Genomic DNA, 26468 nt, shown 5'->3' with positions numbered 1-26468 from the left:
TTCCAAGACTATGGCAAAATCTTCAAAGCCCTAGAAGATGCCTTCTGGCCAAGAATTCAGCCATCTAATAAACAATTTTCATCAAAGCACTGGGTTTGTGGAAATAAGAGTACAATTGTAGAATCCAAATTTTGATAATGTTCTGTACTTATTAGCTATTTTGTCTTTTGTATTTTGACCTAATTCAGACAGCAAACACATCAACCCTTACTTAAGATTAGATACACATACATACACATACTCCAGCCCAGATCAGATTAGCTGCAATCAAGGTAATTACGTTGAACAAAATTGTTCATCTGCGCTTTGCAGCTGCCATTTGGATCTACTGTTTGATCCCAAGTGACTGAGTTGTACATATGTTCCTCTTTAATCCTGGATAACTTGGGTTTTATTTTAGTACAAAATCACCTCTTTAGAACTCAAGTCTGAGATTACAAAATATTTAGTTTTGATAAATTAACTCTTTTTTTCTTTTAATGTTTTTCCTTGGTATAAGCCAAAGTTCTTTAATGGATACTACCTGGAACTGAGCTTCCCAAAAACTGAAGCTGTCATCTAGACAGCCCGCTCTCCTCCACCTCCACCAGTTATCAGAAGATACTTAATCAATTTTCATGTTCCTCCAGCAGTTAAAATTATTACTCATGAACATACTCAGAGAGCTAAACACTATACAGTAGCCAAGCAGGTTCCCTTTCTGTGCTTTTCTTCTACTCTCTTGTAATCTAGACCTAAGAAGGCACCATGAATTCTCACAAGCTCCATTAACTGTGCTTAAAGAAAAAAAAATTATAAGCAGGTAACAGCCCTTCCCCCAGAAAACCAATAGCTCCAGAGAACTTTGGTTCAGAATAATTCGTAGAGCTTTCACCCAGTCTTGCAACTATTTAAAGAGTTCAGGCTTATGGGTATGTTTGTACCACGGTTCATAATCATAAATTTTGATTATGCTGACATCTGTGTTCTGGCAGCTCCTACTGTTTATCATATTAAAACAAGATTGCTATCAATCCAGAAGAGCAACAGTCTGGAAGATAAGAAAGAGAAATGTTAATTTTGCCTAGGATTTAAACTCTTAATGGCTTCTTGTAGAATTATTATTATTATTATTATTATTATTATTATTATTATTATTATTATTATTATTATTATTATTATTATTATTATTATTATTATTATTATTATTATTATTACTGTGGAATTATTATTAATTTTTACTATTATTATTCCTCCAGTTTGACTTCACAAATATTTACTCTTTCATAGTCTGTAAAATGAGTTTTATGTTTTTGTAAAATAAAAAGTTGCCTTTTTTAAGTAGATAGAGATCTTTTTCTGTTGCATTTAAAATATTAACTTCAACTACTCAGCTTCAACTACTCCCTCATGAGGAAAAAAAGTTTTTAAATAATAAGGCCTTATATTTGTGAACTATTTTCTTTATGAAAAGTAAAACAAAGGACGAGAAATAAAATTAACATTTGGTATAAAGAACACATTGACACTGAACTCAGTTATCATGTTTCTAGGTAAAAGAGATAAAACAGGATCAATAAATAGACATTTTTTCCCAAACTTTTGAGGATCACCAGTATTTTTAAAGAGCTAAAAAAAATTCATGTTGTTGTTAATGTAGTTACTATGACGGAAGCAAATATTACTTTCAAAATATTTGGTTTTGAACTCCAGATTCTGTGTAAGAAAGAACTCAATTCAACCAAACCTTATCTTGTGTGTATTACATAAAGATCTGTGCAAAAGGAAGAGGAAACAAAAAGATAAGGAAGCATTAATGAGAAGCTGATTGTTAAGCCTATTTTCTGCAAACTTCTGTCCCTGTGTAAATCAAAGGGGTTGTAAAGCCCGGAGTAATCTCTAACAAGTTTAGGGGGGATTTCCCTAGCTCTGCTTTTCCTTTGAAAATACTATCGTTTCTGGTTTTTTGCTCGAGGAAATTACCTATGAATAAATTCACAGAACCATAGGCCATATTTCAGAGTTTTCTCCACTAGGTCTGCTTTATAAGTAATTATAACAACATCTAGGAACCCTCTATTCCAGAATTCTTGTTGTGTTGTCCCAGTACTGGAATTTCTTGCCTACAAAAAGCAATAGATATGTATTTATGTATGTATGTGTGTGTGTGTGTGTATATATATATACATATATATATATATATATATATACACACATATATACATATATATATATATATATATATATATATGCATCTCTCTCTCTCTCTCCCCACAAATACACACATATAGGTTAATACATATCTATATGTATGCATGTAGTGTGTATGTATATATATATATATATATATATGGATAAGTAACAGTAGTTTTTAGAGCTTCTACTTTTATGATCCAACTACCACATTACATATATATAATTTTATCTCTTTTCTAAAAGCGGTTTGGTGTTGAAGGAGAGCTGGATTGCAGTTTTGCACTATTAATCCATTTATAGTAGAGTAGTTTTTACAGTATTTTCCTGTACTTGGGTTTGCTTTTCTGGTTTTAAATGAAGTTATTTGGAGTCAGTTGCACAATGTCTGCATTTTTACTGGGGTTTTTTTGTGCTTTTTATTGACCTGTTAGACTGTAGGCATTGATCTCATTAATAGAAGTAGGTTATTCTTGGTCGCCCTGTAAAGATTGCTGCTCATGTGCTGAAAATAGACTTTTTAACTTTGTATTAGACTCACTTTCCTCAATACCAGTGGTGGTTCCATGTTTGACATGATCTTACGCAAATAAACATATCCTTGGGCTTGGATACTAAGCAGTGCTGGGTTCTACACAGATTAGTCCCATGATTTTTGGAAAGGCTTTGGAGCAGACATTCCAGTAGTATAACAGTCTTTCTTTTAAAGTAGTACAAGTTTTTCCACAATATACAGAATGACTGAGATGTGTGTGGAGGTACAATGATTTATTTTTTGACCTTCTACAAGCACCAATATCCTCCATCTGTTTTCGTATCTGTCCTCTTTAAATCAATTAGCCAGGAAATGTAACATGATTCCTAAGAAGATTTTGGATCATTTTGGAAGTTCTCCATTTCAGAAGAATAAATTAAATTCAGAATTTCTTTAATTACTCAAAATTTCTTGACAAAATTCTTCTGTGTCTTTTCCTACTTTATGCGATAAAGAAGACCCTGCACAAATATGTGCTAATTTTCTGTCAATAAATATGTTCATGGTTGTACAATGGTGCCGTCTCATGAATTTAAATAATTCGATTCAATAATTTAGTGACATGAAATAATGAACAGATGATTGTATTCAAATATTTCAGCAGTTCTAGAAGTTACCTACTACCAAAATAGGCAAAGGGAAGAGCTGTAATGATATTAATTGAACCTTACAAAAGACTTAGATTGACATAAGAATACTAAAAAGGGTTACAGTTTTATGTATATGAAGCTTCAGTAGAGAATAAAAGTGTCTGGGCCTAAGTTCTCTTCTCCTCATCCCAGCGAATTAAATTTGTGGTGGCAGGAAATTTAAAACCTTTCTCAGATGGAAAATGTTTAGAAAATAAACACAAAGAGCCATCTTTGCAACTACACATTATATGCATTTTACCAAGGTTTCCTTCAGGGTTAGATAACTTACTGTAGCTGTCCCTGTAAATATGACAATAAATTTTTAAATCTCCAGAGAACTGGCAAATACAGGCAGATGCACTTAACTGCTGGTGAGCAACAAAAGTCAGCCTGCAGGAAACTGTGGCACTAATGTAGTTCTTGATTAATCTCTAATTACACTTTTGTCATCTTAGCAGGGAGACAAAACTATAGCAGTTCCTAAATAGGCAGGCAGCATTTTGGCACCTAGCAACCAGCAGTTCTTTCATATTAGCTGCAGTGGACTCTGTGCTGTTACATGGAAGGTTGTTATGGATCACTGCTCTATTATTTATAGAGCAGCATTTACAGAGGCCTTCACAACAGTATATAAATTAGCAGCTTAACAGGCCATTGCTAACTAAAAACATGGCATGAGCTGAAGCATCAAGTATGAAATTAAAATGTGACTTGGAGATAATAATGTTTGTAACACACATAGAAAGGAATGTCGATTTATTTTCCTGTTAACCATTTCACAGGCAGATTGTAGTACAGTCTTTAAGAATTTTTGTGCTCATGTGTGTGTGCCTGACTCTCTCATTTCTCCTATGCACACAATGAGCATGTATGTGAATACATAGACATTCATATTTATGCCTAATAAATATTCTACTATATTTTCTCACATAGGTATTTTTAAAGATTAGTGTAAAATCTTGCCTGTTTTTTCGCAGTAGGATAATATAGCACCGAGGTAGATGAACAAGGAAAACAGTGCTAAAAGGAATCTATCCACTAATTGGGCCTCAGGCTGCAATAACACTACAAATGTCTTCAAAAGGGCCTTGTTAGCTATAAATCAGGAAAATAACACTAACTTTCTTCCATCTTCTGTTCTTTGGTAACTTGTCTGTGAGAAGACCAACTCCAATGAAAAACCTCACACCTCTATTTAGTGTCATTCAGAGTGAATAAGAATCTAAAGTGATCAAATACAATAAATGACTGCTGGCTGACTGCAGTTGGTTCCTTATTTAATCACTTAAGGAAAGATATAAATTAATGTTTATATACTAGGGATTCTGAAATAAGGGAATAGGGTTATTAACCATGGGAACACATAAGCAGAGGAACCCTAAGAACATGCAGCTTTCGTTTGCAGTCCTCGTTTAATTAAATCAATGTTTGGCAATCAAAAACTGTTCTGATCTAAATAGTGGTGGTTTCTGATGCTTCTGCTGGACTGGATTGCGTTTTGCTTTCCCCTTCTCAAACATATCATCAGAGAAAGTTCCTGCAGAGTAGGAGGGAGCCTGCAGCCTGGGCAGACGTAGCAGAGGATGGAAGGGAAGGAACCCAGCTGCATTCAGTCCCTGGGCTCACACAGCTAGTTGGTGACAGAGCCAGCAAAGGGAGGCTACACTGGGCACTTCCTCCACAGAAAGCAATAGTAAAATTGCTCTTATCTTCAATACAAGAGGAAATTGTCTTTAGTTTTGTATTAAAGAACCCATTTCTAGATGTGCTTTACCTTCCTTGTCTCTGTTCTTAATTACTGGACATTTCCAGAGTTTTTAAAGTGCTTAGAAGTTAAATGGGATATACCTTTTCTTATTCAGGTAATGGTGTTTTATTTTCAGTTGCTAGCTCAGAGGGTTATTTCCCTCTCAAGTTTATACTTGATTTGCTTTTTCCATGTAGAGATTATCCAGCAATGTGTTTTATGATTATAATCTAAAGTGAAGCATCACACAGTATTCTCATGGTAAAAATAAAATGAAATACTGAAAATTGGACCTCAAAACTGTTCAGAATGCTGCAAATTATGGTACCACAGAGTTTCCCCAGCTGGCTGATCTTTTGGTAATCATCATCAGAGAATTGAAATCATGGGCTTAGTCCAAGCAGGTAGCTCTGTGCTGCTAACAAAATGTTTTCTTTAAACGAAAACAAACAAAAAGTTTAAACCAAACAAAATAACCCAAAGGAGAGCAAACAATTTGCTTTCTCCTGATCAGCCTTGTAAAGGGTGCTGCTAGTGCTAGCTCCTCCACCAGAGACTTTCAAAGCTGCAGTTCTGTGCACTGTCTGAGATGACAGAGCCTAATGTGGGACTTTACGCAGAATGCAAGTCATAGTGTATGTACACGTGTATGTTTGGGCTATTTAAAAGCAGAAGAGAAACTTAGAAACCCAAGTATTTAATTTTGAGAGGTGTTTTCATGAAGGTGTGAAACAGTACTTTGTTCTGGGATGTTTTTGTTGTTTTGCATTTTTGTTTGGTTTTTTGTACACAAATACTTGGTGGATTAGACAAAGCAGGAACATAAAGGTGATAAAATTTCTTACAAAATCTTCTAGCTACTGAAAAAGAGCAGTAATCATCAAGCTATTGTCATCATAATGCCACAAGATGACTTAATTAGCTAATTGATTTCTATGATGGTGCTCAAAGGGATGGGGTCTGAGATGCCTTTGAGACAGGAATTATGAATTGATACGGCACCAAGAGGCTAATCCGTTGTTCCCCCTGTATTGTTTCTGTGTTGGCTACCAATGTTTCAGCAGGAAAAACAAAGCTGTTTGCTAAGTGTGGGTCTGGCATCTGTATCTCTGTGGCACCACATTTGCAACTTGAGCCAAGCCCCATGTGAGAGAGATCAGTTTATACGCAAATTTTCCCCAACTTTTGTCTGACTGTGGCTCTTGTTTTACGTTTTATTAACTGTAGCTTTGGTAAGGAAATTGTTTTTATCAGTGGATACATAACACCATAGATGATGAGTTGTTAACTTCATTTTTTAAACTGCAAGTCACAAAACTCAGCACCTGCACTAAGGAAGGCTCCTGTGCAAATATGCCTTGCACATTTGCTAAGAAATATAATACGCAACCAGAACAAGAAAAGCAAAAGAAAATTGAGTGTTACTGCGAACTCAAAGTAATTTTTCTTACAGCATGATTTTGCAGCTGCACATAATTAAGGTTCTTAATACATTTTAAGAATTCATTTCCATATCTTAATATGTTTGATTTTCTTAAGTACTATTGTCACCCAGAGCTATCTACAATTTTACACTCTCATTTAAGAAAAAGAACAAAAAAAAATCCTCAGTGAAGCTCTCAGCTTTAGTCCATACATATTTCTAATATCATATTGTCAATCTAAACTCCATGTTAATTTATCCATAAATTTATTGAGTTAATTTATTTTATGCTGCTGGACCATATGACATGTTCAGTTGCTGCTTTAGCAAAAGAGAGATGTCTTTTTTGCACTCAGCATAGAAAAAATTAGAAAAATATTAATACTTAAAAAAATTACCTCAAAAGAAAGGTGGTAAAGACATCAAAAATGAAATTAAAAAGATATATTGTCAATTACCTCTGATGATACAATTTCAAGCAATTTTTTTAGACATGACACCTGTGTTTTAATTAATCACTTTTGAGGGATATTTTTCAATGAAATATCTCTCTCTGGTGAGTAATTTAGAATAAATAAATCCATACTTGTATCAATAAAAAAAATAAAGTCCTTTTATTAGCCTCCTCAATTTATTAGACATGGATATTTAAGGATTAGAAAGAACTTTTGACTTTAAGGTTTAGGGTCATTAAACAGGTCACTGGAGCCTTCAACAGTAAATCTGTGCAAGACAGCTTCAGCTGATGACTTCAATCAGGAAATTTGTTTACCAATCATTATAAATCTAATTTCATACAACATATAGACTCAGAGAATCTATATCCTATCTAAAGTAATCTTCAGACTCTGCTCTATTTTTGTTAACATTCAATGAATAGTTTGTAACAGTATCTTTCCCTGCATTTTAAATTCTAGAAATGAAGTCCATTAAAAAAAAAACAAACCCAAAATTAAGACCAAAAAAAGACCAAAACCCCAAAATTAAGCTGAATTCACAATCTCTGTGAACTCAGTTTAAATTCGAAGTTATCTTTAATTCGGGATATGAATTTGTGAAATAACACTATTCAAAGTATAATATTGTTTGAAATGGGAGCTAATTCTTTATCTCCAGAAAAATCACAAATATTGTTTCTGGGGTGTTTAACCATAGTAATGATATAAAATTAGGAATATATTAATAATATATAATAATGAAAAATAATTGTGCTGATATTTCCCATTTATGACAGGTAAGGAAAGATCAGCTTTCTTTTTTTTTTTCTGTTTTGTAATTATTAAGTGGACCTATCCTGATGTCTCAACATTTTAAATAAGAACAATGGGCATTAGATATTGAACCTCGAAAATTACAGGTTAGGAATTGTATACATGTGTGTGCCTGTGCACATGCAAAATTTGATGTAATTTGTTTTGTATTTTCATTTCCTTAAACCAGTTTCTGCCTTCTGTATTTGTATTTTCTACTTCTACAACATTTATAATGAAAATTCTTTAGATAGAAATTTTCATGATAATGAAAATATGTTGTTTTAACAATTTTTTTTATTTTTCTGAACAGGTATTGTTATTTATAACAATAAACTTTAGAATGCATTCATCCTATGCTTTTTGTTCTTGACCAAATTAATTCTACTTGCATTTCCCCTTCAAAAGAAAAGAAAAAATTACCTCCAGAAGGGAGACTGGGAAAAATGGAAGGATTTTGATTTTTATTTTGAAAGCTTGATATAGCTCAATATCTAACAGAACTAACAAGTTTTAACCTACAACTTATATTATTTTAGAGACCTGTGCAAGGGATTTTACCTGGAAACCAGGGAATTCTGTTATGGGAAATAAGCTGTTGTGAAGGTATTGACAAAAAACCTTTTTGCCAATAAGGTGTTGGTAAGCACATGTGGGAAGCTAAGCATGTATTGAAACATTTTCACTACAGTGGGGTTGCGTAACTTTTAAGCCATTTTATTCTTTGAAGTCTCATATATATTTAGGCACATTAATTCTTTAATAGAAAAAGTTTTAAAATACGTTATGAAGTTATGCACTTTTAGAATAAGAATGCCGGAGGGCCTAACATTGACAATGATATCATATCAAATAGCTAGTTAAAAAATATTAACCATAAATCAGAAACCATGTCTGTGAAAATTTTTGCCATTGTGCAGAAAGGAATTTTCCTGCACTGTAAAGTGAACATATAAACTAAACGAAATGTTACCTCAGACTATTAGTAGGTGTACTTTTTTGTTTATCTTCTGGTAACATAAGTAAAATGGAAACTATTCTATTATATTTGAATTCATTTACATAACAAAACAAATTTTACTTTCTGTTCATTTTGAGCTCATACAGTGTCCTATGCTGGTAAATTTTCTCTGTTAAAATTCAATTTTACCTACTTGGCACTTTAATATTTAATAAGCAGAATATTTAAACTATATACAATGACAGAGGAAATGTGTACATGCTTTAAAATTTAAAAAAAAAATCTTGGAAAGAAGAATTTATGTATCTGTTCTCACCCACACATAGCCCATTCTAGTTCACTATCGGTTTTAAGGTTGAAAATTCTCAAAGTCTTAAGGTGTAACTGATACTGTCCTTGTTGAAAGCAAAAGGATTTCTCCCCATGCTTTTAGACTGTTTTAGGCTTGCTCTAGTTTTTGAATGCACTAGAAGTGGACAATTGCCATGTTTTTCTCCACACAGTGTGGTTCCTTTACGATAAACAAAAGCATCAATATTTTAATTAGAATGTTGTTTTCTTTGCTTTTTTGGCACTGGGAATTCCAGAAGAGCTGGACCCCAATGTCCATATGCTTCTCCATAATCATACATAAATCTGATTGGAAGAAAAGTAGACAAAAGCATATTTTGTTGCTGAAGATTTTTTGTGAAAGGTGTTTTTAGGAATACCATTTCTGTGAATACATGCTCATGCTGTAGACCAGTAAAAAATAAAAAGGAAGAAAAAATACAGAAGCAAATAAAAACAGATTATATATTAAAAATTTTAAACCAAATCATTTGCTGAACTGTTTAGGTCAAAAATTCTATGAATTTTATCTGTTAAAAAGTTTAAAATCACTTCACTGTAATGGAACATGTTTTTCCATTCAAAAGGGAGTTATGTTTCTGGCAAGATCTCAGAGGACAGCAAGCTTTATAAATGGCTAGCTCTTCTGCTTTCAGTGCATCTACAGATCCAAATGCAAGGCTAGGTTTTTGTCTGCTCACAGCCTAATTGGTAATATGTAGAAAGACTACAGAGAGAGTCACCCATGGTTTAGTTTGTGTAGATATGGTTTCTTGTTTCTTCTTTTCACACGCATTAAATATCTTCCAAAGGATTTATTTCACATCTGCTCCTCTGTTAGCCTGCAGTCACTGGTTTCCTTACTGCTGCATACGAAACCTCAGAAGTGGAGCTCTGAAAGGCAGAGCTGTTTTTGCAGAAAAAAAAAGGAAACAGATGACAACAAAACTATCACACACACAAAAATGTCTCTCTTTTATCATTCTAATCAAACCTGATTTTCATTTTTGAAATTGTAACTCTCACACTACACCTGGGAATAACGGGTCATTACAGCTGAACCTGGCACAACAGCATGTATCTGGTTGGTCTTATTTGAACTCCATGGGATAGAGCTTTAGCTGGTAAAAATAAGGATAGCTGCATGAGGATGCAGTGGAGCTCTGCTGATTTACACCAGGTCAGGGACTAGTTCTGTGCATTGATTTACTGCAACCAATTTGAACCCATTAGACTTATGCCAGTATAAACCTGAGGAAACCCAGTGGTGAATCAGGCCCAAAAAGAAAGAAATCTTTAGATAACTACTTAACAGCTGTGGAAATATTGGCTGGTTCTCTTAGGACTTCATTACCACATCTGATGAGAATGCTGATTTATGGACACGAGTAAACAAATCTCAGCAGAAAGGTTGCCTCAGAAAAAAACAAGGAAACATATGCAGTAAAAGAGCAGACCATCTCAAGGCTTGTATTTTCTTGCACTGTCTGAGCCACACAAAGATTTAATGGAAGACATTTCTAACTAGCACTTTGGATTTAAAGGCAGACGAAAGAAGCAACACAAAGCCCCTGTGGCCTGTTGATATAAACGACCAGGGGCAAGGAGGATCCTAGCACTTGGTTCATTCAATGACTCATCATGTAACACTAGGCTCATCATTTGACCCCTTCTTGCCTCAGTGAACTCAAGCAGAGATTAGGGTGAAAAATGTAGGTTCCTATTGGAAAACAGATGATTTATAAGAGAACGTCCCTGTGTAAATACATTACGAAGAAGTGGTAAATCCATAAATTTTACATGTACAATCATAAACAATAGAGTGAATATCTGCAACAACCCCAATTTTTCCTTCGTACTTCAGGTTGCTTTTTTTGTCTTACTGCATTATTCTCATCACAAAACCACGAACATTCTTAACAAATCAGCAAATGAGAGTAATGTTTTTACTTTCTGAATTTGTGGTATGGTAGCAGATGCAAGAGTAAAACCAGATTCCTACTCCTCCCATAAATCAGGGAAGGCAATGATGCCAGTTATATCTACTCCAATATCAAAAGTAAGTTTTACAAAAATTGTTTTGGACAGCTGTCTGGACCAAGCAATTTCAGCTGCTGATGCTGTACGCACATGTGTGTGCTAGAGATGCAGAGTGAAACCTGTTCACAATCTGTTTTTCAGACATTAGTACATTTTGTCCTTTACCACATGAACATGTGGCCCACAAGCTGTCTCATAATGAAGGTCATTTTATTCATTAATGAATTGTGTGCTCCTCACCTTCAGCTTTTTTTAAGGGAAAACACCCATCAAAATCAAACACAAGGGGAAAAAAATCAAGTTCTCAGCAGCTTTTGTTGCTCAGTTTTACATTTTACATTTTAATGATTTGGACAGAACTCATTACTTCCATTTTATTAATCAAAATGATCACAAAAGTATTGACAATGAACAACAAAAGTATACAAGTGTTCTTCTAGTGTATCAGACAAAAGATCTAAACATATTTTGACAGACTGCTGCACACAAGGCTAATGGTATAAGAAATGTAAATTGTTGGTAAGGTTATGAAATACAGTGGAAAAAAACCACATGCCATAAAAATTTAGATTCTTTCAAAGTTCAAATGTCAGCCAATTAAATCCTCTGTTTAAATGCTGAGACAAAAAGCCACAAAGATCTCAATGCTATCTCATCAGAAGAAGGGTTTTTTTTACTTCCCTGCTGGCAGCTTGTAGATGCAAAAGGTCTTGATATAGAGAAGGGTGCAAGTATAGCAGCAGCTAAGGAGTCTCAATCAGATAAAGTGACATCTGTGACAGATAGCTCTCTTACACAGGAGTCACACAAACCTTGCTTGCCTTTCTCACGGGAATGATCCACCACTATTACAGTATCTCTAATGCGGCTACTAACATGAAGTTTTAAACTCATTCACAGTTTGAAACAAGATCACATTTACAGTGAAAAGCTGAAGTCTTAAGTAGCATGGAAACTCAGTTCAGTTTTCCTTATCACTTCTCTTCTATAGCTTTAATCAGGTGTTTTATTTATTAGGGGTTCAAAAAATAGTCTCAATGAATAGCCATTCATTTCTCCTGTACTCATCCATTTCGTACTTTTGATGCTACATGAACATGTCTTCTAACAGAAGTTTAAAAAAGAATTTTTTTAAAGTTAAAATAAATTAAACTTTCATGTTAGGAATTACACCATTTGCACAAATATTGAAATGAAAAACAATGAAAATTAGGCTTTGATATGCATTTATACTACAAAAAAAAAAAAGCATCAATATTATTTCCTAACATGTTTTCCACATAAAATCCAATCATTAAATATTCCTTTCTCTTCTGAACAGGAAAAAAAAAGTATTAAAAATATAATTTCAGAAAAATTTCACTTAACTCTGGGGTATCAGGAAAAGACAAAGTAAAAACATGTGGAAATTAATTTGAAAAGTACAGAAAAAGACACATTTTCTAGAGAGGATTTGGGCATTTTTTTATTAAACAGGCAAACTGGGAGAAAGAAAAAATTGGATGAAGGAATAGAGTGGTTACACTAATGATAGGAAAACAAGCAATATAGGGTATCAAAGGAACAGAATATTAATATTTCTGTCTGGAAAATATCTTCAAGCAGAAAGTGATACACTGTGTAAAACACATCCAGGATAGGATTCTGTATATTAAGTGTATACTAAAGTGAAATTTAAATCAGGTTCCTAAAAGAAAATATCTAATGTCATATTACAGATATGACCAAATAAAGTGGAAGATGAGATAATAATTTTGAACACAGACTTCCTCTTGACTCCATTTTAGGTAATTGGTGCTTGGGTCCTTTATCTCTTTGTCTTCTGATATATACTGTTTTTTTTATTTGGTTTTTTGTAAACGAAGGAAATTTTTTTCTTAATTGAAATAAATTCAGCTGTACTCTAAACATGGCCTCCAATTTCTCAAAAGAAATTACTTATATTTCAGACATTGTGCATCTATATTTGTTCTTAATAGGATAACTTTCTATGATCTTTTAGTACGAGCGAAGAAAAACCTGTACTTTCCTTTAATTTTAAGTTGATATTGACCTGCAAACAGCCTGAAAAAATGAATTTGGTGATATAAGCAAGTATGAAAATTACCAATACTATCACAGATTATACAAAGTATTTACACTTTTTTTGAAATCAGAATGGCACAAAATATTTAATGTAAGGTAAAAAGTATCTGGTCTGTGCAGAGATATATATTTATTAACAAAATGCAGATTTTGTTCTATCCCCTAGAGCTCTTACAAATGCACAAGACACAATCTTGATACATTCAGGAGCTGCTTCAAAACAGATTATTGATATTCTGACCCACAGCTCTCTTGGAGGATATTGAGTATCAGCTGCCTCAAAGGTTGGCGCCAACCTTCCTCTTCTATGCACCACAAACCAGAATTAATTGCAAATCAATCGAACAAACTACAACTGATCAGTAAACCAATTAGTAATTTTAGCTGTTCATCCTGTCTTCATTTACTAAGGGGAAAGATGTGGGATGAAGGAAAGTGATTTCTAGTTAACATTTACGATTTTTTTTTCACTCTGGTAACAAGGATGCCCTTGTAAAAACATTTCAAGCAGGGACATATCCAAGCTAAGCAACTCCATCACTTTCATTACATTCTTCTTATGATTCTTTTTCCTTATGGTTCTTTTATTTTTTGCCCCAAGGCTTTATTCTGATTTTACTGGAGTAAATTTTTACATTTATATTTTCCATGTGTCTTACCCATGAGTTCACCACTGTTTCTGAATTTATTCAGAGCATTCAGAGTGCAAGTACCTACACACATGTGCATTATCTGTTATTCTGACTTTTACTGGATTACTACATTGCTGTTTGCTGTTTCTAAAATTGGAGGAATCTGTAGCCACCTCTGGAAAACCCATAACTGTACTCCCAAAGAGTAGCATGTTTCAAAATTTGATTGAGATTTGATGGTTTTTTCCTTACCTTGCAAACAATTCAAGAAATAAATTATCTTTCTAACAATTTACATATCACTTGAGTACAAGTAATTTGCAGTTTAAACAAGGTAATAATTCATGTCATATCTATATTGACTTCATCTTTCTCATTATACCAAAGTAGATGATTCCATGGAAAATCTATTCAGTTGAATGTATTATAAGATATCATCAAAACATAGTAGATTATATTTTATACAAAATTATATCTTGTGAGGAAAAAGAGTTACGTGGAAAAAAAAAAAGTACTTTAATGTAAGAAATCAAGGAAAAAAAAAACCCCAAGTAATAGTCAGATCAGGTACATTTCAAGGTCTCAAAAGTTCCTGAAATATCAGAATGCATACACAAAAGAAGTTTTAGGTCTCTTCCTTTACAGCAAATAAGTGTCCAAGGAATTAAATGTCTAGAATTGTCTGTTACTAGTAGATTACTCAGTAGACTTTTGTTGAATTAGTTTTAATAAGTGCAATTATTTTTTGCATAATTATTTAGTTACTAAAGTCTGGATCATCTTGATAAAACAAAGAGACTTTACCCAGAAATAAAACAAGATTTAACATATTTTCTGGTCTCAAACCACTATATATAACCTCTAGCAAAAATGAAAATATATACATAAATTTCCAAGGAATCTGTATATTTTGTGTGAGACTATCTAATACTGAACAGGTTGAAAACTGAACTCCAAAAGCCTGACTGATTGTGACAGCAGCACTTTTCACCAGCTGATTGAAATTAACAGTTTCTTTCATTTGTCCTAATTAAGACCAATGGGAGTTCTGGAATTCACCAAAGGTGTTTCAAGTTGCTCTCTTGTTTAGGTGTTGGTGGTATCAGCTTCTACTTTATTCATCAAACAGTTTAGTCTAACTTGAGAACAACTCCTTTCTTAGGGCTCTCTTTCAAGAAGTGCTTGGATTGATACCTTCTATTAGTGCTTCTTAATAGAGAGCACTGCAGTTAGTGATGAAAAGGATATAATTTCTGGTGAAAGATTAATACATGGTGGGAGCAACTCTGACAATGTGAATACAAAAGTGTTGCTGAACAAGCAGTTGCTATGGACTCACAGAAAACTCTGCTAGCCTTTTGTAGGGACTACAGCTCCTCTGCTATGAAAAGGCCAGAGGTGGAGCATACTCAGTGTGGGGACAGCACCACTTTCAGTGCTGAGTCCTGCAGGAGCCTTTCATAGTTTATAATCTGCATGCCTGGGGTGAGAGAAAAGGTTGCATAGAAGGGAGTACATAGCAGGTTTGAGGAGCATCCTGGCTGCAGTTGCAGAACTCTCACACCTGGACATGTCTGGATGCCCATGAGCTCTGGGGACTGGCACTGCTATAGTTTTTTTCTTAACACTACCCTATAAGTCATGATAATACATACTGCAAAAGGCTGCCTTTAAAATGGGATCAGATGAGGAGAGCCCAATCTTCTGTTTCATAATATGGCAGATCCAGCATGCACCCAAGGATGGCAGGCACAGGCTTAGCTCCCAGAGCATCCTAACACTCTATTTAAACTCCCATCTGTAATGAAAGTGCTGTGCTCACCAGTTTGGTTGCAACCATGCTCTTGCAACTGCACATACCAAACCACATTTCTGACCATCAATGCAAACAGAAAAAGACTGAGGAAAGTATGCCTGAGAACTGCAGTGAATCCTGCAGCTCTGGTCCACAGACTATCCAGGCCAGCATTTTGATGTGACTAACGACTCACTTCACTAATTACTCATAGTGAGGTCTGGAAAGTGAGAAAGTACTTCAAATTCTCACTTCTGAGACTTGCCCAAGGTTACTATGCATGATGCATCTACTGCATAACTGTAATTTTACAGCTATTATATATGACAGTTCTACCATGCTCAGAGTTTAAACTGATTATTAGTTGTATGCCTATACATTTCAGACTTTCCTCTTAAATGGATTTCAAGCACATTAGGAAGTCATAAATTAAGTGCTATTATATTTGAGAGAAAACTTTAGTGTTGAAATTTTATTGTAAAGTATTCAAAATCTCCTAATTTTGTCTTCATTGATATGGAATAAATGGTTATAGAATCATAAGTCATTTCAGATTGTCATTTATATGGTGTCATTCAGAGAATGATGTATTATTTGACTTTCATTGAAGAAGTGAAAAAAACCCTTGAAATAAAAGTTGTATAGTGGGTTGATTGTTGTTTTTTTTTTCCTCCTTGGGAGATTAATGAGCCATTTAACTGAAAGATGCATGTGTTGTATTTCATCTTTTTTAATGTAATTATTACAGAGGAGGTGGAGGGTTTGGACATTTACAAAGACAAAATTGTCCAGCACTTCAAATGCAATTTGGTTCAATTTTCTGATGTACTTTGGCAACTTAACTGGTGGATGTTTTTTGTATATTTGCTGGTATTCTTCTTGTTAAGATCTGCTTAAGTAGTGCACATACAAATACTTTTGATGTGCTTAACCCTTCTTGTAATATCTCTCACAGTCCTTACTCTTATATGTGCTATGCAGAGGAGAGATAGCTCATGACGATTATCAGGTCTAATTCTCACAATCCAGGTTCTCTTCCCAGAATTTTCTGCTCTAGAATTCCTGTGTGACCTTGAGTAAGCATCTGTATCCATGTCTTCAGCTTGGGTCTTTGGCTCTTCTTGGTGTTGTCTTCAACTTTTGCTTTTGGCTAATCATGATCCTCAAACTGTTCTCACTTCTGCAGATCTCGATTAAAAGCATCACAACCCTTCCTGAAAATGGTGCACTGTGCTTTACCCTTTCTGAATTTCTGAAAACTGTAAACCTGGAGCTTACTGTTTCTGAACTGCGTTTTGAGCTCTGCTTCAGTCCCTGTCCCTTGGCAAAGCCGTAGGTGTACCACCAGGAGCCAGTGACAGCCCAGGCACCCACCTGCTCCCAGGTCAGGGATCCCAGCGGGCAGGAGAAGGGCACACCATGGTGTCTGGATGGCCACATTGAGAGGGGACACACTGCATAGCTCCTCTTCTTGTTTCCAGGCCTTTACTTCCTCCTGGAAGTGAGGAAGAGCAGTGGTTCATGTAAACACTGGGGTGTCAGTGACTGTCTTCTGGCCCAGAATCCAACAGATTCTGAACCTGTTTCCTTGCACTGTAAAATAAATAGCCTGGCCCATAAAGGTCATCGGGAACATTTGAATCATCATCCAGACCTTGCCCAGGTGTGAGCAGCACTTGGGTCAGGCCAGAACTCTGCCAGAAGGCATACTAGCAGTTGTGTGGGAGTGGGCTGAGCTCAAGTCCAAATCCTATTCAGCTTCCTGAAGCAGACAGACAACCAGGTACCACAGCAAGGGAATGGGACACCTGAGCTACCAGCATAGGGAAGATCTACCAGGTCTTCCCTAGAAAGAGAAGGAGAAAGGGGAAGAAAAATCAGGTAAACCCACACATATAGACTTAGCACCTTGGCACTACTGACAAAATGGTAAAATATATACTGATCCTGATCTGTGACAAATCCTCATCATAATTTATGTATGCTTACACTAACCAAAATTAGATGACTAGTATGCTTTGCATTTGATATCAATGGGTGTGGATGCATTTGTGATTGACTTTGACAGCAGCCACTCAGAATTGGTTTGTCGTCTTAAAAAATAGTCCATCTCCATAAATATTATAGAGATGGACTATTTTTTTTAAATATCTAATTTTTCCCTGCTCCAAAAAATGTATGTTCCCTTTCCCATGTTTTCACCCACATAAATATTCTGGGTGAGGCCCTTCCAACTGAGAACCCTTCAGAAGCAGCTCTGTTTCCTGAAGAGGTTCATTCCTTCTCCAGTACACCTATGTTGATAAAAAGGGACTCATGTGCTCTAGTTGGAATTATTTTCCCAAAGTGAGAGGACAAGTGGCCCACTTCACAAAGGAATTACTCTACCCATAGGAAGGTATAACATATATACATATGTTACCTTTGTTCAAAACTGCTCTTAAAAAAACAAGGTGGATTAATATGGAGTCAGCTTCTTTCAGAAATGGGGTAAAAAAATTCTAAAGAGACCAAATACTTCAAGATAATTTCACAAATACTGAAAATTTCCAGACTTACTGGTCTTGTCACATTTAATTTAACTGATGACATAAACACTAGGCAGGGTTGCACACAATTATTTCGTTTTTTTATGAACCTCAATTTTTTTCTCTATTATACTCTTTAGCACTTACAATTGCCTTGTGAAATGAAGGGAAATGCATCATTAATCCCTGAAAAGCACCATGTGTTTAATTATTTAGACATGTAGGGAGATTAGGCCTCTTAGGACAGAAGTTCTTTTCAAACAACAAAGTCTTAATTTGCTTCTATTTTCTCCGACTCTTTCTTTTTATTGTCAGATTTTGGAGATTTTTACAGTTATATTTTTATATTATTCTGCACTATTATTCAATTCACAGTGGGCCTTAAAAAGCCCTTCTAATGGAATGTATTTTTCAAGGCACTGACTGTAAAGTCCCAGAAGAAATTTAGCGTTTTCTCAAACATATGATAGGCTTTTCTCCTACCCAATAGGAAGTGAAATCTGAAATATCTTCACATATTTGGTAATATAAAAATACCTTGTTATTTTAAATGATAGAGTGAATTGTAGCAGTTTTCTAAAGTTCTTTCATTTACCAAGAATAGATAACAACCACATGATTTGGAATTCATCCAAGTTTCCACGTTTCTCAAGAGATGCTTAATTGATCAACATGGAATCATTCATGGTGATGAGCATATTCACTTAAACCTATTTCAGAATGATTTTCAAATTTTCAAAGCAAAGTACTTTTCTTGGTACTTTACTTTCATTTTTGTATTCAAGTTTAAAAATTGAAATGAGGAAGAAGGGTTTTAAACTCTAGGATTTAAAAAAATAAAAAAGAGGTGTCAAACTTTCTAAAACCTATATATCAGAAAATACTGCTGGCTTATTCATAGGACCAAAGGTCTTAATTTTGCTATGTTCATTACTTGATGGAGAGCTGACAAATTTCAGTGAGCTTCTCCACTGTGATGGAGAAGTTGACAGGGTATGCTAGATTAAGTGGTATGAAAAGTTGAAGAGGTATTCAATTAAAGAAGTATTGGAGAACTATCACACACTTAATGCTTGTTGACATTAGAGTGATTTTTCCTTTTTTTTCTTTTTTTTCCCCCTGTTTAAATAGGGCCTGTCAAAGAAATATGATACTCTTTTTGGTCAATAAAGATAACCACAGAGACAAACGGTCTAAATTTTTAACAGGTTTTGCGTTATTATCACATGACATTCTGTTTGAGACATTAGCATTATGCAGTATCAATCAAACACATATTAAAATTTGGTTATTTGATGGTTTTCAAAAAATATTTGTCCAACGCGAATCATTGTCAAATGAGGAATTTGCAGTGGGATTCCACAAACACTCAGTGCTGCTCAACATTTTAACAAACGATCTGCAAGTATGTATAAATCCCTGCTCTTAAAATTTGAAGACAACACAAAAATTATAGACTTTTAATATTGAAAAGAACAGGCAGCCATAATTAGTCATCAAGTAAATTGGGGCAGCTCATCCATGTGTTTTAATACACCCAAGGGTAAAATAATCTCCCAACAAATAGTGAACACAGGCAATATATTAATGAGATAAACTTTGATTCTTAAGGTTTTATGGTAGATGAGACCCAAAAATGGCTATACCAAGAATTAATTCTTGGATATCTACATGAAAGAAAAAGGTAGCAAACCAGAGAAGATACTGTAGAAGAGCACTGTAGAAGATACTGTAGAAGATATCATATAAGAGAAGAACTCCTAAGAGCTCCATCTGTTTAACTTCACAGAAAGAGGATTGAATAGTAGTTCAATTACAGGTTGGAAACCAGATATCAGTGATATCTTAATCTAACTGGTAGAAGTACAATAAAAAAACAGTAGTGGGAAGCTGAACCCAGACATGTAAACTGGGAAAAAAGCCATGAGTGTAAAAAAGACTTCAGTCAGTTGAAAAATCACAGAAGTGATGGACTTTCAATCTCTTGATTTTCTCATTGAAGTCTGATATTCTGAATATTTTCTGAGTTCAATAGACAGTAGATTTTAATCCAAATTAAATGTTAGAATATTATTTATCATGCGTTCTTTCAATAAAATCCATTATGATTAGGGCCTGCCTTAGAATGTGTTGCATAATATTGAGGTATTTAAAACCAAACACTGGAGACAGGAATGGAAATTTGATTGAAGTCTTCAATCTGAGAATTATTCATATCCTCTGTCACATCTGGGAAAAAAATCATGTCTGACAAAATAATTCTACAGGATGCATACTTAAATGTTTATGAATTGCTCAATCATTAAAATGATAACACATAGTGTAAAGAGTCATAAATTCAAATGGAAGACCTCAAAGAGCTAGGAAATTAAATTGAAGATAATTTTTTTAACACATAGGGCCTGCCAATCCCAAGATGGAGCTACCTTTGGGTACCTTTGATGTTTGTATAAAAATAAATTATTTATTAGCTTAATTGAAAATGACTCATGGGAACCTTGATTTGATTAGTAGCTCACATCTACGATAAGAGAATAGATAAGGGTTGGGGCCGGTCTAAAACATATTCATTCAGTTTTGTTACTCTATATTGTTTATTTAGACTTGGTCTGTCTGGCAGCAACCACAGAATTTTGAATGTTTATATGAAACACTGAGATGGCAGAACATCTGATTCTGGGTGATTTTCAACACTTTCCAAGACTAGAAAGAGCACCTGAAGGAAGAACTGAGATGCTGTGTATTTAAGACACCTATACATTAATTGCTCATACTGCACTTGGAATAGGACAGTATTAGCTCACCACCTAAAGAACAAGCCATATGTCTATGGGAATGGGTGACATGGCTGTGAGGGAACCAGGGGATGTTGCTGCCACGTCACTGTCTATGGTATTGGAAAATTAATGGTGCTCAGGGGAGGATCCTAGTGACTGAGAAAAGGATCCTATTTTTTTAAAAAAGGAGGAGAAAGGAAGACCTGGGTGACTACAAACCTGTCACAATCATCTCTGTGCCTGGGAGGGTCATGGAGCAGATCCTTATGGAAACAATGGCCAGGCACATGCAGTGCCTAGGCCACCAGGCCTGGACTAGCAGGTTATCTGAGGTAACCAACAGGTTTCACCAAGGGAAAATTGTGCCTGACCAATCTGGAGGCCTTCTATAGATGGAGTGACTGTGATGACAGACAAGGGAAGGTCACCTGATGTCATCTCCCTAAACTACTACAGAAGGTTTTTAACAGGCAGTTGAAAACCTGACACTATTGTTACCGAATTGGAGACACCTGGATTTGAAGGATGGACTGTTTGGTGGAGAAGGAATTGTCTGGCTGGACACAGCCAGAGAGTTGTGGTCAATGGCTGCATGTCCAGGTGGGGGCTTGTGATGGCTGGTTCCCTCAGGGCTCTGTCTTGGGACTGGTGCCTTTTAGTATCTTTGTCAGCAACACAGGCCGTGGGACCAAGGGCACCCTCAACACAGGAAACACATAAACCTCTTAAAGAAGGTCCAGAGGAGGCCACAAAGATGATCAGGGCTGGAGCAACTGTCCTACAAAGGCAGGTTGAGTTGGGGTTGATTAGGCTTGAGGTGAAAAGGCTTCAGAGAAACCTCATTGCAACCTTTTCGTACCTAAAAGGGGCTTTCTATTGAGCATACACCAGGAATATTAGGTTAATTTATGAGTAAGTTTAGAAACAGACAGGACAAGAGGCTTCTCAGCAGTAAGAGCTGATGTTGCTCCAGCAGGTATAAAAATACTTATGTAAGCAAAGATACAAAGAGGTGCTTTTTAGATATAATTACAATAGAAAAAGTGGAATCTAAGCTTTGCATTCATTCCCTTCTTGGAGCCCCTGTTGCTAGTGAAATTTCCTCTACAGAATTTTCATCAAAGCTTTATGAATATTTCTAATGCCACTTACATGATACAAGTTAGATACCTCTAGATGCCAAACTAGATACTAAAGTTATCTATCTTGCTTTATAGTCAGTTAATTACTTTAGTAAATAATAGGTGATGAGGAAGTAGAAGGCATCATATTCAGCATATTAATTGCTGAGTGACTAATGAAGGAACACTTTCCCATCATTTCAGATTGAATTGTCAGTGAAAGCCATAAGGTCTACACCTGTCACCACTAAACTAAGCTAAGTTACTTAACATGTGAAAGCACTCCAGTGCAATATGCTGTTTCACACTAGGCAATCTGAATACATGCTCTGTTTAGAAAAGATAATGTTTCTGTTTTGAATTACTATTGAATTTAAATATTTTATGTTTTCTCTCATAAGGAGTGGCCATTCCCTATGTTTTGCCACATCCAAAAACATTTTAAACAAAGTGTAACCCTTTTATTTCATCAAGATTAAATTGCAGTAGTTATTAATTTTCTTTCAAATTTTCCTTGCTTTTTAATTTTTTTGTTTTAATTCATTGGGCCTAGAATATGTACAAAACCAAAATTACCCATAATAGTGCTGGGATACTTTATTAAAAGCAGCATTTACTATTTCAACTCCTAATTGTTTCATGTAATATTAGGTACTTGCCTAAGAAGAATCTCTTCTCTTCTTCCTATCTGCCACAGTTAAATTATATATAATTATTACATAATTACAGGTGTGCTGTCTTCCTTTGCAGGATAATGATAGGCGCGACTTAAAAAAACCTGCAGGTATTTAGGTAAAACAACATGGTAGGTCAATTGCTAAAGTACCACAAGAAATTATCCCACACATGTGCTGAACAGTCTCGTTAGCTATTAACATCACAACTACAGGTCCAAGGATGGAAAGAAAGAACTGTTTGCTTAGCATGTGTTTGCTGGCATGCTACAATTGAATGAGAATAAAGCACTTTTGCTTATAGTTTATCTGGTACGAATCCGTCTTCTCTTTAAACCATTAGGGCTACACTATTCACTATTTATGACAGAGAGGTATTTTGATCCACCAATAGTCTCCATGGCCAATAATCTTATTGGGTTTAACATTGATGGCTGTCATGCACAGCACATCAGTAAGGGATGGATAACAGAAACAAGCTGGTGCCATGCTGTCTAAGATGCCAAACTGATAATTCAAACCTAAGTCTCTGGTACTAATCTTCCAGACTTAACAACGTTTTATTCATATATGTTGCATGAGGAAACTGAGTTGCTTTGCCCATTTTCATTCAGCAAATATCTATTCAAACTCTTACCTAATTGTTAAATTTCAAAGCCAGTACTATGCTGCTTAGATTGGACTGTGTACACTCACAGCTCAGAACAGAAGAGGTAGGAACACTGCTTTTACTATTTTCTTTTGTACTTGAGATTTCTAGGTAACTGCAGTTTGCCTATTATGTAACTGCTACCAATTATAAAGCAACCTGATTGATTGGTGATGTGTATTTGTGTATTCCTGATTTCCCTACAATATATTTCAAAAACACTCCAGCAGTATTGTGTCAGAATCTGAATATCTTCCTTTTGCTTGTCTTTCACGTACTATAATCTTTTCTTTGCATCATGCTTAGGGTTTTTTAGCCCCTTTTTATTGAAAAGGGTAAGTTATTTTTTAAATCCTTTTTTTATTTCCTTCATAATGCTATGCATTTGTACTTTTTAAAGTTACTGACAAGAAGGATACTGACAATACTGAGGATAAACATTTCTGATACTGCAAGGCTACCCAGTACTTACTGGGAAAAAAGAACTTAGAAAATACCTTTCCACAATACAATGAAACTTTGTCATCAGGATACTTGAATAAAACAGACAAACAAAAAGATAGAGTCAGTACAAAGTTAACCTCCCCCCCCCGCCACCCTACATTTTAGCAGCTGCTACCACCTGTAACTACCTCATTCTAATTCAATACCTCTACCATGGAGCTGTTGAAAGGGTGGATAACTTGATACTGTCTCAGTCTGCAGGAAAGCAGGAGTAGTGGTTGTAGCCCAAACACAGAGCCTAGTACGGGGGAGAAGACTCTTATAGTTAGTTCCAGAGGATATGTCACTTTTCTGTGAAATGACTATGTGGATTCTCTAAAAAGACAAGCTTTTTTTTGTTCTCAGACAGCCAGATAAAGCCATAGAAACTTATATGCCAGGTATGTGCAGTTGTATCCATCCCACTCCACATTCACTGCATTTTCCTACCCCAATTACTTCTACACCACAAGCACAGCTATGGCAGGGGATCCCATTACAACCCAGATGACCCCTCTTGGTTAAAGCACAGTTCAAGCTGTCTAGTTTCTTATTCTCTAGCATTTCTGTTGAGGTGAACCATAAGAACTCTGAGTGCAAATTCTTTGTAACAGCATGAAAAAAGGAATGAAAAAAGATCTATCTGTCCTAAAAAGAGATATGTTCACACTGGGTCTATCACCACAATGACTGTAGCACATCAAGTCATTAGACCTTGCACTGTGCACAAAGCTGTAACTGTGAGCATTGATCAAGATTTCTTGTCTTTATAGTCACTTTTACTTGCAGCTGCCTGGACTTTGCACTTTCTGGACACAGAGATCCTACCTACACGGCAATGCACCAGCTGCATTGTAACCATGTGAGACGACTGCATATTTTATTTTCTTGTCCAGCAACCAAAGAAGAAGCTTTTGCACTAAGAATAGAGAATGAAAAAGGAGCTCAAGAGAGTGTAAGGAAAGATACAGCTATTTGGATTTGGAAGTACTGGATGTTATAGAGCAATAACAAATTTAGGATGCAAAACTGTTTGATAAGGATACCCAGATTCTGTCACAGCTTTAGTATTTAGGTCCACAAATAAAGTTCAAACTCAAAGGAATGATTGTCCACTTTTCTTTTTTTAAGAGCTTAAGAGTAGTAGGGGGCAAGAAAGCAGCTGCCTATGGTTCAATTTGCTACTGAGACAGAGAATTCTCTTGAGTAGACACACAGTTATATGAAGTTTATACTATTCTGATAGTGGTGCAATAAACCTGAAAGCTATCTAAACATCTCTTACAGATATTTTGGGCATTCTGCAGCAGTATCAGTGCACTAGCACTTGATAGATTTAACCTGTAAGAGGACTTTTGACAGACTGGATCGATGTGTTGAGGACAGCAGCATGAGGTTCCGCAAGGACACATGGTGAAGGAAGTGGACTTAAGTTGCACCAGGATAAAGAAATTTAGAAAAAAAAATCACTATAAGAGTGGTTAGGCATTGGAATAAGTTGCCCAGGTGGTAGAACAGTTGTCTGTTAAAGCAAAGACACCTTGCTGTGGCACTTGGAAATATAGATTCGGGGATTGATTACCACCATTGATTATGGTGGTACTGGGTTGGACTAGGTGATCTTCCAGCCTTGATGACTCTGGCGGGTTTAGCTTTAAGTTGGATATTAGGAAAAAATTTCCCTTTACTGTAGGGGGGTGAGCAGGGGAAACTGAAATCTCTGTTGCAAAAAGAACGTGGCTGCCCCATTCCTGGCAGTTTTCAAGGCCAGGGGGTGGGGGTTTAGTGATCTGATCGGAAAAGTTTTACCCCCCCGGGTTTAAGGGGGTAAATAGACGAATTTTTAAAAGCCCCCTTTCCCCGCCCAAATATTTTTGTGGTCTATGATTTTGTTTTGCAAATGATTTTTTAACTTTTTAGCCCCCCAAAGAGAGCCAGCCTGGTTTGTTTTTATTAGTATTTTAACTGTATCTGCAGACACCGGGGCCCGACCTCCTGATTTAAGGGGCTGAAATGTTTTTTTTGTTTTGCCTTGGGGACCCAAAAAAAAAAAGCTGACTGTGTTGTAAGACACTGTCCAAAAGCTCATATAGTAAATCAAGTAATTTTGTGTCTATTGGGTTTTTTGATTTGGGGAATTTCTGTGTTGCGGTGACTACAATAGTCAGTTTTTTTTTAAAAAAAAACTGCCCAAAAAAAAAAATTTAAAAAAATGCCCTTTTAAAATTTTTTTCAGCTTAAAACAGTTAAAAAAAGTATATAAAAAACATATGCCAAAAATTCAGGGATTTTAAAATTTCCAAAAATAGAGTACGATACAATCCTGCACTGCCCCCCAAAAAACCCCCCTTTTTTTTATTTAAAAACAAAATTTTAAAAAAAAATTTTTGCTGAGAAATTACTTAAATTTTAAAACAAGAAAACAACCCCAGCACTTTGGTTTGGGTTTTACTTTTGGGACATCTTTTAGAAATTGGTTTTTTTAATTCCCTTCTAATTAAATATTGAATCCCCCAAAAACAGTAAACAACTGACATGAAAATTAAAAAAATTGGTTTTTTCATCAATTCTGTGATTCCCAAACAGAACTTTTTCGGGGCTAAATTTCTCCCGTCTTTTTGGGAAAATATTATC

This window comes from Zonotrichia leucophrys, chromosome Z (assembly GCF_028769735.1).
Source record: "Zonotrichia leucophrys gambelii isolate GWCS_2022_RI chromosome Z, RI_Zleu_2.0, whole genome shotgun sequence".
Taxonomy (NCBI): domain Eukaryota; kingdom Metazoa; phylum Chordata; class Aves; order Passeriformes; family Passerellidae; genus Zonotrichia; species Zonotrichia leucophrys.
Note: the sequence above shows the minus strand (reverse complement) of the source record.